We start from the raw sequence: 12,147 nt of genomic DNA on the forward strand, positions 1-12,147 counted from the left end.
GCCGAACAATGGTTCTCCTATTCATCTTAGGTAACTGTAGGTAACTGCCACATGCTACCACCCTTTTTCCTCAAATTTCCTAATTTCATTTATCCATCTGATTGCCACCCATTCATGCATTCACCTACTCTTGGAATCCTCCCGGATTTTTAGTGTGGTATTGCTTAAATCTTCTCTGCATTACGCATGCATTGCACTTCCTCTTTTTTCGATTTAGTCAAGATATCTCTGTTCTTGTTTCTCGCATAAGCATAAGAGGCGACTCAAGTGCACCATCTGGGCTTGTGATGCAGTGTGTAGGGCCCTTTCGTTTTGGGTAAAACCTGGTTTCTTCCTACTGTTTCACCCAAAAAAGATTCTTAAAGATCAGGTTCAACCCAATTTCTGTGCAAATGTGCCTGTAAGAAAGTGTGGTTTGAAGGTGCACAAACCGAAGAACTGCTGGACTGTAGTGGATGTCGGATATTTGTTCTGACAGATTTTTAAAACAATTCTGGCTATTTTATTTCCCTTTCAATGTTTATTGTTTGTCGGTTGCTTATACTTTTTGGATAAATTGAAAACTGCATGTACTGACTGCTATTTCATTGCAATAATTATACCCATAATTATGAAGCTGTGTTGGAAGGTAGGTGTGCATTTAGTATGTGTGCTTTGAATTTCAGTGATTGTTTCTGCAATGCAAAATGGACGACAGGTCTCTGCTGTGGAGTTTTTTGCAATGGAGTGAAAGTAACTGGAGCAGCATTTGCTACTGTGTCACCCAGCCAAAAGTTGTCCCACAGACCCACTCAGCTTCTCAATACCTATGGCTTAAAGCTCGAAGCTCTGGTTGCCCTTTCAGAGGTTTTCTGCATTAACCAGTGCAAGCCCAAGGGCTCAGAGCTAACAAGCATTTGAAACCATAGAGCTATACACAGTAGTGCTGGGACCGTGCAGAAAGTCAGTAATGAGGTCACAATAAACATGGTTTACTGTAGAAAGCTATTGTGAAAAAATAGTTGCGCTCACAGAAAACGCTGTTTTTTTTCATAGTCAGTCATTGAAACAAAGCAATGCATGTAAAATTTGATATCTCGCTGATCCCTCATTTTTTCCAGCTAAAGACCAAGAGTTGCATGGAAGTTGTGCAAGCCACCAAGTTGCGTGTGATTAGTGCCAGGGAACTGGAGCATGCTGGGAAATTAGTGGATGGCCAGTGGTATTCACTCAGTAAGGCAAGCTTTTTCTGTAAGTACAGTTTTTGGCATGGCATTGCTTAGGGATGCATGCACTAAACAGACTACTCTGTACCTGCCCATGCTTCCAGAGCAATGAAGTACATGAAAAAAATTGATTGCCGGAAAAAATTGCCGCTTCTGTTATTTTTTTTTGAGGAAAGTATTTGCCATTTAAAGGGCTCAGTGTGCTGAGAAAACTTTAAAATTTAATATGTGCTTGTGGCTTTTTTTTCAAATTTCTCCTTCCACGTCTATGTTGGCCTGACTTTGTAGCTTGTCTCCTAGAGATTGGCTGCTACCTACAGTTCACTTTTTTGTTGCTCTTTAATTGCTTGTCACGTTCTTTGCGTGGCAGTGTCATGCAGTTTGGGAAGTAATCCGATCTGATTTCTGCATTGGCCTGAAGTGCAAGGATTTGCGTGTGGGGCAGGGTTATGGTGTCCCCTTGTTTGCTGTAAATGCAGTTTGGCCATGAGGGTTAGTCCTTTTTATTTTGATGCAGTGTAATTTACTTCATGCATAAATTAATGAAGTAAGCACTATTTTTCCTAATAAATGGACATTTATTATAGCTGTGGCCATTATAAGTGCACTTGACTCTAAAATGGCTGTCTTCTGGCATTCAGTATTACATCTTAAAACCAGCAGGAAGGCACAACACAGGAGAAGAGATGAGCACAAGACGAGGCTGGTCTAATAACTGAAATTTTTTTGAAGGAAAGCAGCAAAAGAAGACCTGCAAAGAGATTCACGCGCATAAAACCCCAAAGCAGTGAGAGGGCAAAAAACAATTGAAAGGCACTGGCGTACTAGTAAACCATCTTAAAAACTTTTTCTTCCAGTGAAGGTTCACTGACAGTTTAGCCAGTCACATGTTCTTAGCCTTACCGATGTAGTAAGCCTCAACTATATCAGGACAGATTGATCACTTTCCTAAACCACTGATGTACCGCCGAAATCAGGCGTGCAGAGAGAAAGGTCGTCCTCCGATTGCATTCACGAGATTGAACGTGCAGTGTCAGGTAAGCATTCGCCTTGCTCTCTATACAGTGAAAGTGCTCTCAGCCAGGTGCACATTCAGACATCTGCCTGTCTTCTCATAGTAGTTTCAGCTGCAAGGCAGCAAAACGCAAAAAACCCGTTTACTTTTGCAAGTGGTGAACATTTTTTATCTGCCACTGTGCATAGCGGACGATTACCCTTAGTTGTATCAAGCCTAGTTTGAACGGTGGTGCAAACGTCTCTTACATCACTTTAAGCTGTCAAGACAACAGAACATCATACTTTGGAGCAACTTTCTTGGGACGGTGCGAAATGGCATTGGAAGTAAGGTATAGAGGCCGCCTTTTTGTGCTGCTCAACTACGTCAGCGTCATGCGAGTGGTGTTCCACTCCCTTGAGCGAGTAAAAACACACTCTGACAGGTGCACGAGATGGGCATGTGGGAACCCAGGTGCCATTGGCTTGGAAACCTGCTCCGACAATGCATTCTCAAACCTGATGGCATGACTTCCACAAAGCGGTCGTGATGCATGCGATTGCCAACCTGTCCTTCACCAGCCTCGACTAGTTCCACTTATAGCTAAGAGGCTTTTCAATCTTGGGCTGTGGCGCCAAAATATGTGGTCGTCTGCAAAGCGCAGGTCTAAATCAAGAAACTGCAAATGGTTATTAGTGAAATTCAGACGCAAAAGATAGGCTTCGACCGCATGCCTAAAGATTTCTAAAACATCTTATGCCAACTTATCTGAGCCCTCCTTCTGCAAGAAAATTAGGTAGCTATCAACATAACGAAATGCTACTATGCCGAGGTCTTCCAAATGGCTTTGATGCGGTATCGACTCTGGACAGAAGAATGTTGCGGAGGAACGGTATGACCTGGAACCCTATGCATACCCCTGATTTCTCATGTAAATACCGCCCTGCCAACTCACAAAAGTGGAGTTCTGTGGAGTTCTAGTTTCTTGTGGACAGCAACCTGGGCAGGTGCTCTGCAGTGAGCATCTACATGGAGGTCCTGTACTATTCATTGTCACATGATAGACCTCTGAGGCGTGTGCAAAACTGAATCAGGGTGAACAATGAACATGCTTTTAGAGACGATTGCGAGATTTTGTTGCTGGCTTCATGGGGCTGTTCTTTTACTGCAAATCCGCATTTGTCTGTTGGCAGGGCGGTATTTGCATGCATGTCGTACCTTTACTCAGCAACATTTTTTTTGTCTAAAGTCGATAAGGCATTAGAGCCCTGTTTGCAAGACCTTGGCATAGTAGCATTTCGTTATGTTCATCACTACCTAATTTTTCTTGACATGGAAGGCTCAGATAAGTTGGCACAAGATGTTTTAGGAGTTTAAGGCGTGCAGTCAAGGCCTGTCTTGTACATCAGAATTGTCTAAGCAGAACCGTTAGCAGTTTCTTGATGTAGACCTGCGCTTTGTGGACGACCATGTTTGTCGGGGCTACAGCCAAAGATCGGGGAAGGCTCTTTTTAGCTACGAGTCGGACCACTAGTGGCTGGGGAAGTATGGTGAAGAGGTGTATTTGTCGCTGATTAGGGTCAGTAAAGATAGAAACACTTGATGGGAGTGCAATTGCGTGCATGACATCAGCTTTACATAAGTCATGCCATCACTGTGCTGAGGATGCATTCTTGTAGTAAGTTTCGAAGCTAATTGCAGCTGGGTTCCCACTTTGCCATCTCACCAACCGGTCATAGTATGTTTTCACTTGCTCGAGGGTAAGGAACACACTCTCGGGTGATGCTGATATACCTTACCTCCACAGTATTTCACAGTCTCAAGAAAGTCGCGGCAAAGCGTAATGCTGCTGTTGTCTTAACAGTGAAGTGCAAGACATTAGGCTTTTGCGCCGCTATTAAAAAAAGGCTTGATAAAACTATGGGTAATCGTCCACAATAGAGTCACAAAAAAGGTTCACCACTTGCAAAAGTAATGGAGTTTATTGCGTTCCACTGCCTTATGGCTGCAACTACTATGGGCAGACAGGCCGATATCTGAATTTGCACCTGACTGAGCACTTTCCCTCTATAGGGGGAAGGCAAATTCTAATCTGGCACTGCACCCTCAATCTTGTGAATGCAAATCTGAGGATGACTTGTCTCTTTGCACGCCTAATTTCCACGACACATCAGTGGTTTACGGAAGGGATAAATCTGTTGGTAGATAGTTGAGGCTTACTACATCGTAAGGCTAAGGACACGTGTGGCTAAGCCGTCAGTAAACCTTCACCATAAGGAATTTGCTTTTTTAGATGATCTATTAGTATGGCAGTGACTTGATTGCACTTCGCCCTTTCACTGCTTTGGGTTATTGTGCGCCCGTATCTCTTCGCAGATCTTCTTTTGCGGCTTTCCTTCAATGATGCCGCCACGGTGGCTCAGAGGTTATAGCGCTCGGCTGCTGTCCCGAAAGATGCGGGTTCGATCCTGGCCGTGGCAGTCGAATTTCAATGGAGGCGAAATTTTAGAGGCCTGTGTACAGTGCGTCGTCAGTGCACGCTGAAGAACCCCAGGTGGTCGAAATTTCCGGATCCCTCCACTACCGCGTCCCTCATAGCCTGAGTTGCTTTGGGACGTTAAACCCTCACAAATCAAATAATCAAAACCTTGAATGAAATTTTTGTTAGTCCAGCCTCTTGAGCTCATGTCTTCACGTGTGTCGTATCTTCTGGCTGGTTTTAAGGTGAGTCAGTACCAACTCGGCCAGTCTTGAGCCTTGTTCAGTATTACATTTTAAATAAAGTGAGAGCTTTACTAGTCTATGTTGCCAGGGATCGTGCCCACAGCAGTTGTGGGCTACTCAGAGAGATAGCGTCATACGAGTGGTTGTATTTGGAAGAGGATGATGTGAGGATGCTGTGCGAAAAAATTTCTTATCGGATAATTATTTACAGCCAAAAATGTCCAAAAAGTGGCTGGGCCAGAGAAAAAGTGCCGCGAAATTTGAAAACGCTGAAAGTAGGTGGAGCTACAGCGCAGCGCCAAATTTGAAAAACTGGAAGTATGGACAAAGCCAAAGTTTGGCGCCAAGTTTGAAAACTCGAAATGAGCAATCACGTCACCAGTGACAGGTGACCTATACATAACCAGGAGATAGAAAAAAGAATGTTAAATTAGAGGCAATTAGGTAATTAATGAGAAGCTAAAGGCAATGAACGGGTGATTTGACTGGGCAGGTATTCAGTAAGTGAGCGGGAATGATGCATGGCAGAAAATTTGAAAACTCGAAATGGTTGCTGGGATTAAATTAGGGTAAAATAAGAGTTCATCGATAACCAATCAAGTCAACGAGAAAACAACCATGGCGCCAAATTTGAAAGGCGGCCATTGTCGAGGAGGCATCAACGCTTTCACATTTTTTTTGTGCAGGTAGCTGCGGTGATCTCTATATTTTCTTTTTTTCAGCCAAGACAAAGACCACTTCTCTTGGCTCATGGGCGATGTATCTAGGAACCTGCGGCCAGGACAACGCTGGACAGGGTGCATCAGCAAGCTCGAAAAAAAGCACAAAACATTAAATAAAAATTGATCATTTTCATTTCAATTCTAGTGGTTTTGGGCATGAATTACTCTGGAATGCACAAAGCTTGTGTAAATTGACAGGCGACCATTAACAAGCTGTGCGTTTTTGTGCATTGCCTACTCCAGAACACACAAACCCTGTGTTAATTGACAGGTGACACAGTAACGACTGTGACACAGTGTACGAGCACTACACAAGACACTACAGAAGACAAGACAGACTACAGAAGTCAAGACAGACTGCAGAAGACAGACTATGGAAGTCAAGACAGACTACAGAAGGCAAGACAGATAAGAAGACAAGACAGACTTCAAAAGACAAGACAGACTACAGAAGACAAGACAGACTACAGAAGACATGCCCAAAATACGACAAAACTACAGACTACCGAAATTTTCTGTCTTGGAATCCTGTAGTGTGTTTTGACTGGGTTTGTACGATGTTCTGTGCTGAACGTCGACATACAATGAGAGCATGTAACCTAGCGCTTTGTTTAATCGTTCCGTTAAACCGTTCGTCCGAGGGTGGTAGTATGTCGTCTTTCGGTGGTCTGCATGACTATGGTGTAAAATCTGCTGCAGGAGGTCAGCCACGAATGCTGTACCCCTGTCGGTGATTAGGATCTCCGGTGCACCGTGACGCAAAACGATCTGATGAATGAAAAACCTTGCCACGTCAAGGGCTGTGGCGCTTGGCAGAGCTGATGTTTCCGCATACCGTGTCAGGTAGTCGGTTGCAACGATGATCCTCTTGTTTCCCGAATGAGAAAGAGGGAATAGGCCCAGCATGTCAATCACGATCTGCTGGAAAGGCCGCGATGGTGGTGCTATAGGCTTCAAAAATCCAGCTGGTTTTGTTGAGGGCACTTGGCGACGCTGACAGCCTCGGCACGTTCTGACGTAGCGCGCAGCGTCCTACTGAAGGCGGGGCCAGTAATACTTGTAAGACGAAAAGCGCGAAAAAAAACATACGGGCGCAAAGAAAGACGAAGGTCCTTCGTCTTTCTTGCGTCCGTGTGTTTTTTTTTGCCCTTTTCGTCTTACAATGCATTACCAAGTAGCCCGTACCGACACGTTACCAGTAATACTTCTCTTTGATCCTTGCTACACCCAAATGTCCAGAAGTCGGTTCGTCGTGTGAAGCTTGAAGGATTTCGTCACGTAGGCTCGTCGGTATGACAATAAGGTATTGCTGATTGTTTGCGGCGATATTTTTCTTCACGAGGACACCATCGCGAACGCAGAGTGATGCTACCGAGCGCTTGAAAGCCCTCGGAACAACCGGGCGGGTACGGTTAACAAACTCCATGAGGTGCCGAAGTTCCGGTTCGGCGTATTGTTTTTCAGCGAGGCTCGTTGCACTGATCGCATTTAAGGTGATGTCGTCGTCGTAGTCACCGTCCTTCATTGGGATTCAACCGGGGCGCGCGAAAGACATTCGGCGTCCGAGTGCTTTCGACCGGACACAGACAAAACCAAAGCTATTGACAATTTCTCCCCACCACAGGACCAAAAGGCAGTCAGGTGCTTTATAGGATTATGTGCCTACTACCGTCGCTTTGTGAAAGATTTCGCTCGAATCGCTGAGCCCCTGACGCGTTTGACGAGGACAGACACGCCTTTCACGCGGGACGCCCCTCAAGCACAAGCATTTCAAACTCTTCAACGCCACCTGCAAGCACCTCCAGTTGACCCAAAAACTTTAGATCACTGTAAGCAAAGTAGTATTTCTTATTTTTTAACGTTAGCACAGAAGACTTTATGGCTTGCAGCAAAACTTCGAGGCGACGAAGGTGCTTCTCGAACGTTGCTGCGAACACAATAGCGTCATCAAGGTAGACGAGGCATGTCTGCCACTTCAGGTCTGCCAGAACTGTGTCCATCAGCCGTTGGAACGTTGCGAGCGCAGAGAACAAACCAAATGGCATTGCCTTAATCTCATAGAGCCCGTCCGGAGTAATAAATGCGGTTTTATCTCGGTCCCGTTCATCTACTTCTATTTGCCAATATCCTGATATGAGGTTCATCGATGAGAAGTATTTTGCACAGCAGAAGCGATCGACAGCATCGTTGATTCGAAGAAAAGGATAAACCTCTTTTTTAGTTCATTTGTTTATGCGACGGTAGTCAACACAAAACCGCAGTGTACCATCCCTTTTCTTCACGAGAACGACAGGTGCCGCCCAGGGATTACGGGAGGGCTGAATGAAGTTGTATTGAAGCATCCCCTTAATTTGACGGCTGATTGCGGCGCGTTCAGTGAAAGACACACGGTAAGGTGACTGTCAGAGAGGGTGCACGGCGTCATCCGTAATTATCCGATCCTTGGTGAAGTGGGTTCTTCCGACGCGGGAAAAAGTTGAGAAGGTATCGCCGTAGTGCTGGAGGTGATTTTCTACTTGGCCTCGCTGATGCGGCGAAAGCGCGGGGTTAACGTCGTACTGTAAGTCGGGAACAGCAGTGTGAACTTCTGTTGACGACACCATGGAAAGACTGGGCGCTCGTCGAATGTCGGCGATACCATGAATGTAGGCCACAGCGGCCCGAAGGATGAGATGTTGGTGCTCACCTCCAAAATTCGTAAGCAGTATTTCGGTTTCTCCGTTTTCAAGGCAGACGAACCCCCTGGCGACAGCGAGACGGGGTCGAAAAGCATAATTTGTTTGCTTTCGACGACAGCTTCAGACTTCCGCAGCGTCTTCGCGCCGAAAGACACCACTGCACTCGAACGGGGTGGAATGGTGACGTCATCAAGGATGTGAAGAGCCGCGGGACGTTCGGAAGCACTGTGCATTGCGTTCTCGGTGGAGAACGTCACTGACTTTGATTTAAGGTCAATGACCACGCCATGTTCTATAAAAATCTATTCCGAAGATTACGTCCCGGGAACACTGGTCGAGTACGGCGAAGGCGGCCAGGTACGGGTCCTCTTCGATGGTCATTCGTGACGTGCACTCGCCAGCTGGGGTGGTCAAAGGACTCCCGGCAGTACGAAGCTGTGGGCCCGTCCAAAGTGTGGTCAGCTTTTTCAGAGTCGCGGCAAAAGGTCCAGCGATATACGAGTAGTCGGTGACGGTGTCCACAAGTGCGGTGACGTCGGTACCGTCGATTGAAATGTTCAGATCAGCAGTTGTAGCCGTAGGTGTACGGGAACGTCGCAGAGTCTGCTCACGGCTGCGGTGTGGCGCCAGGCGGTTTCGTTGCGGTGGAGAATTGATGCGGTGAGTCGTGTTATCGGACTGGTGACCGTCGGTGCGTCGTAGAAGCGGTCGGTCATGACTGTGCAGTGGTGGAGGATCTTGGGGTGCCGCCGGTGAGCAACCTTCCCCACAAAGGTTGCCGCTTCTAGTTTTCCCGACGAGGACTAGGAGACCTTCCGAGCTAAATGTCGGCGGAAGAACGTCGCTGAGACGAGAAACGACATGGAGACGGAGACCGAGCATAGTAGTGTGGTGCTTCGGGTGCCGCGGCCAGGCAGTCGCTTATTTCTCGAGGCTATTCGCCACGCTGCGGTCGGGGCGCATCGGAACTATATCCGTGCAGACCCATATATCGGCAACGACAGTTGCGGTAGACGAGACCGGGCGCGCCGCAGTGATAGCACAGAGGGCGCTGATCGACAGTACGCCAGACGTCGCTCTTCCGAGGGGGGGGGGACTGAAAAGGGTAAGGAAAGAGTAGTTGGCGGCGAATGTGGACAGGTGTATCGGGGCGACTTGGCAGCGGCTGTTGACCGCGAACGGCGGCGGCGTATGTCATTATCTGGGGTGTTGTGTTCGGTTCAAGAGGCTCTGGCGGCGTGACCCCTGTATGACCTCTTCACGAATGTCCGAAATGAATGAAACCTGCGGTGACTGCGGGGCTGGAAAGAGCTTTTGAAGCTCTTCGCGTACGACGGTGCGTATGGTCTCCCGAAGGATGTCGTGGATAGAAACATCGACACAGCTGGTAGCCATCAGCGACGGCGGACGCTCGTACTGTCTGAATCGCATGTCGAGCATGTTCTCCATCGTAGTGGCTTCGGAAGCAAATTCGCCGACTGTTCTGGGCGGGCTTCGAACTAACCCAGCGAAGATCTGCTCCTTGATGCTCCTCACAAGAAAACGCAGCTTCTTCTCTTCGGGCATGTTGGAATCAGCCCGGTGGAAGAGCTTTGCCATGTCCTCGGAGTAAACGAGGACGCTCTCGTTTGGTAATTGGACGCGTGTCTGCAGCAGCAACGCGGAGCGTTCATTCCAGAAGACGGTGGAAAAAGCCTGCAAAAACTGAGTCTTTAAGGAACCCCACGTCGTTATTGTGGCCTTTCGGTTCTCAAACCAAGTACGAGCTGCACCCTCCAGCGAAAAAAACACGTGCTGCAGCTTCGAGTTGTCAGCCTACCTGTTGTTGGCTCGAACTTCTCGAGCCAGTCCTCCAGATCCTCGCCTGGAAAACCTTGAAACGTGGGTGGCTCGCGTGGCTGTTGCAGCAAGACGGACGGCGAAGGAATGGCATCCGGCATGCTGACGAGGGTTTGTGCGGACACTGATGGTCGCGCTGAATCGGAGGTCAGTTTTCTCACCGTCGGACAAGACTGCAGAGGCCCGAGCTCTGGTTGCAGTCCTTGCAGCCGCCGGCTACCTCGGTGGGTGGGCGTAACTTCGACTTTCAAGGATTCAGGCGGGCTGGAATCCCGTCTTCCTGGAGGGGTCCTGGGCATGGGGTGCGGCACCGAGCACCTCCACCAAGATGTCACGCGTGAATGCGGGAGCTCACTGATCACAAGAGCCAGCGGTGGGCTTCGACGAACGTCTTGACCACAGTTACAGATAGCTTCTTCGTCTTCTCTTGAGGCGACGCGTTCTAGCGGAATGCACCGTGTCACTATAACCTATTATATACATGTTTCTTATAGAGCGTACTTCCGCAAATTTTCGCATTATTATTTTTCTCATTCTGACATCTTCTAGAGTCAGTCTCCTCAGGACCCTCCAAATCACAGTTTCCAAAAAGCTGAAATCAGAAATAGAGAGCCTCTGTATCTATCAAACATTTGTATTGACAGTCACGCATGATTTTCATCTCCTTTTCAAGCCATGGAAACAGAATGAAGATTGCGGAGGCATTTGCGCGTGCTTTACAGACAACATGGACATAGAGAAAATTACGGCAGGTGTGTGCAGGTTTTATTATGCTGTATTTGACTACGGAGACGCTGAGACGCCTTATCAATCCAATATGGGCAGTATGCCTGGCGGAGATCAAGAAAGTAACTCGCCTCATAAACTGCAGCAATATGTCGCCGGAAGATGATCAATGGAGCTACTTGCTTCAGTCCCAAGAAACCAATATGAGCAGTACAATTGGCGGAGATTAAAGGCATTACTCACCTAAGACACGAACAAAATCTCGCCGTCGTACCTGGAGACAACCAAGAGAGCTACTTTCCTCAGGAACACCAACAATATGTCCACGATATGCATAGAGGCATTCAAGCAAGCTACCCATGTCTCGCGCAGTACCCCTCTTTTGATGGAACATATGGCTTTGAACTATACTTCAACGGCATGCATGGAGGCATTCAAATAAGCTACCCATTTCTCACGCAGTACCCTTCTATCGGAGATACATATGCAGGATATGGACAATATTTCCCCGGCATGCCAGGAGGTCTTCAAGGAAGATAACCATCTCTTAAACAGTGCACCTCTTTTGGCAGTAGATACGGAGGATATGGAAGTTACGGGTCTTTACATGGAAGGCAAGCAGGACCAGATAATCTGGGTATGCAAGGTTTGTTATCGGCGAATAATGGCGTGCTTCATACACTTCAACTACAGCATTGGATGACGGATTCAATGCAATACCCAAATCCTGCCATGCCAGAGCAGCCTCGTCCTCTGCGTCACCGCCATTGCAAAGGGCACAAGATATACCTCTTTCCGCACCCACACAAACTTCGAGCTTGTCTCCAACTACGCATAATCAGGCGGTACCATCCCCAGAGACAAGCGTGCCCACCTCACTTAACCGAGCTACACCTTCACCCCCACGACAAGGAGGTGCGTCCACAATGCCAAAACCACCCGCATCTTCACTGCCATCAAAAGCAGGTGCGTTCACAATAGCAAGTTAACCAGCACCTCCACCCCCATCACAAGACGCTGCGTCCTCTATTCCAAGGCGACTGGCACCTCCGCCTCCATCACAAGGCGCTGCATCCCCTATGCCAAGGCGACCTGCACCTCCAACCCATCACAAGACGCTGCGTCCACTATGCCAAAGCGTTAAGCACCTTCGCCCCATCACAAGAAACTGCGTCCACTATGCCAAGGCGACCTGCACCTCCGCCCCCATCAAAAGGAGCTGCGTCCACTACGCCAAGGCGACTGGCACCTCTGCCCAA

At 47.8% G+C, this 12,147-nt stretch overlaps 1 long non-coding RNA gene across 1 annotated transcript; it reads left to right on the forward strand.

Annotated features, from left to right (window-relative positions):
• The first annotated feature begins 1,175 nt into the window (after window positions 1-1,175).
• LOC144110303 (uncharacterized) lies at window positions 1,176-5,784 on the forward strand. The gene is made up of 2 exons (XR_013309796.1): window positions 1,176-1,230; window positions 5,646-5,784. It is a non-coding gene; the product is annotated as an uncharacterized LOC144110303 (long non-coding RNA).
• Window positions 5,785-12,147: the final 6,363 nt, after the last annotated feature.

Source organism: Amblyomma americanum, chromosome 11 (genome assembly GCF_052857255.1).
Source record: "Amblyomma americanum isolate KBUSLIRL-KWMA chromosome 11, ASM5285725v1, whole genome shotgun sequence".
In the NCBI taxonomy this organism is placed as follows: domain Eukaryota; kingdom Metazoa; phylum Arthropoda; class Arachnida; order Ixodida; family Ixodidae; genus Amblyomma; species Amblyomma americanum.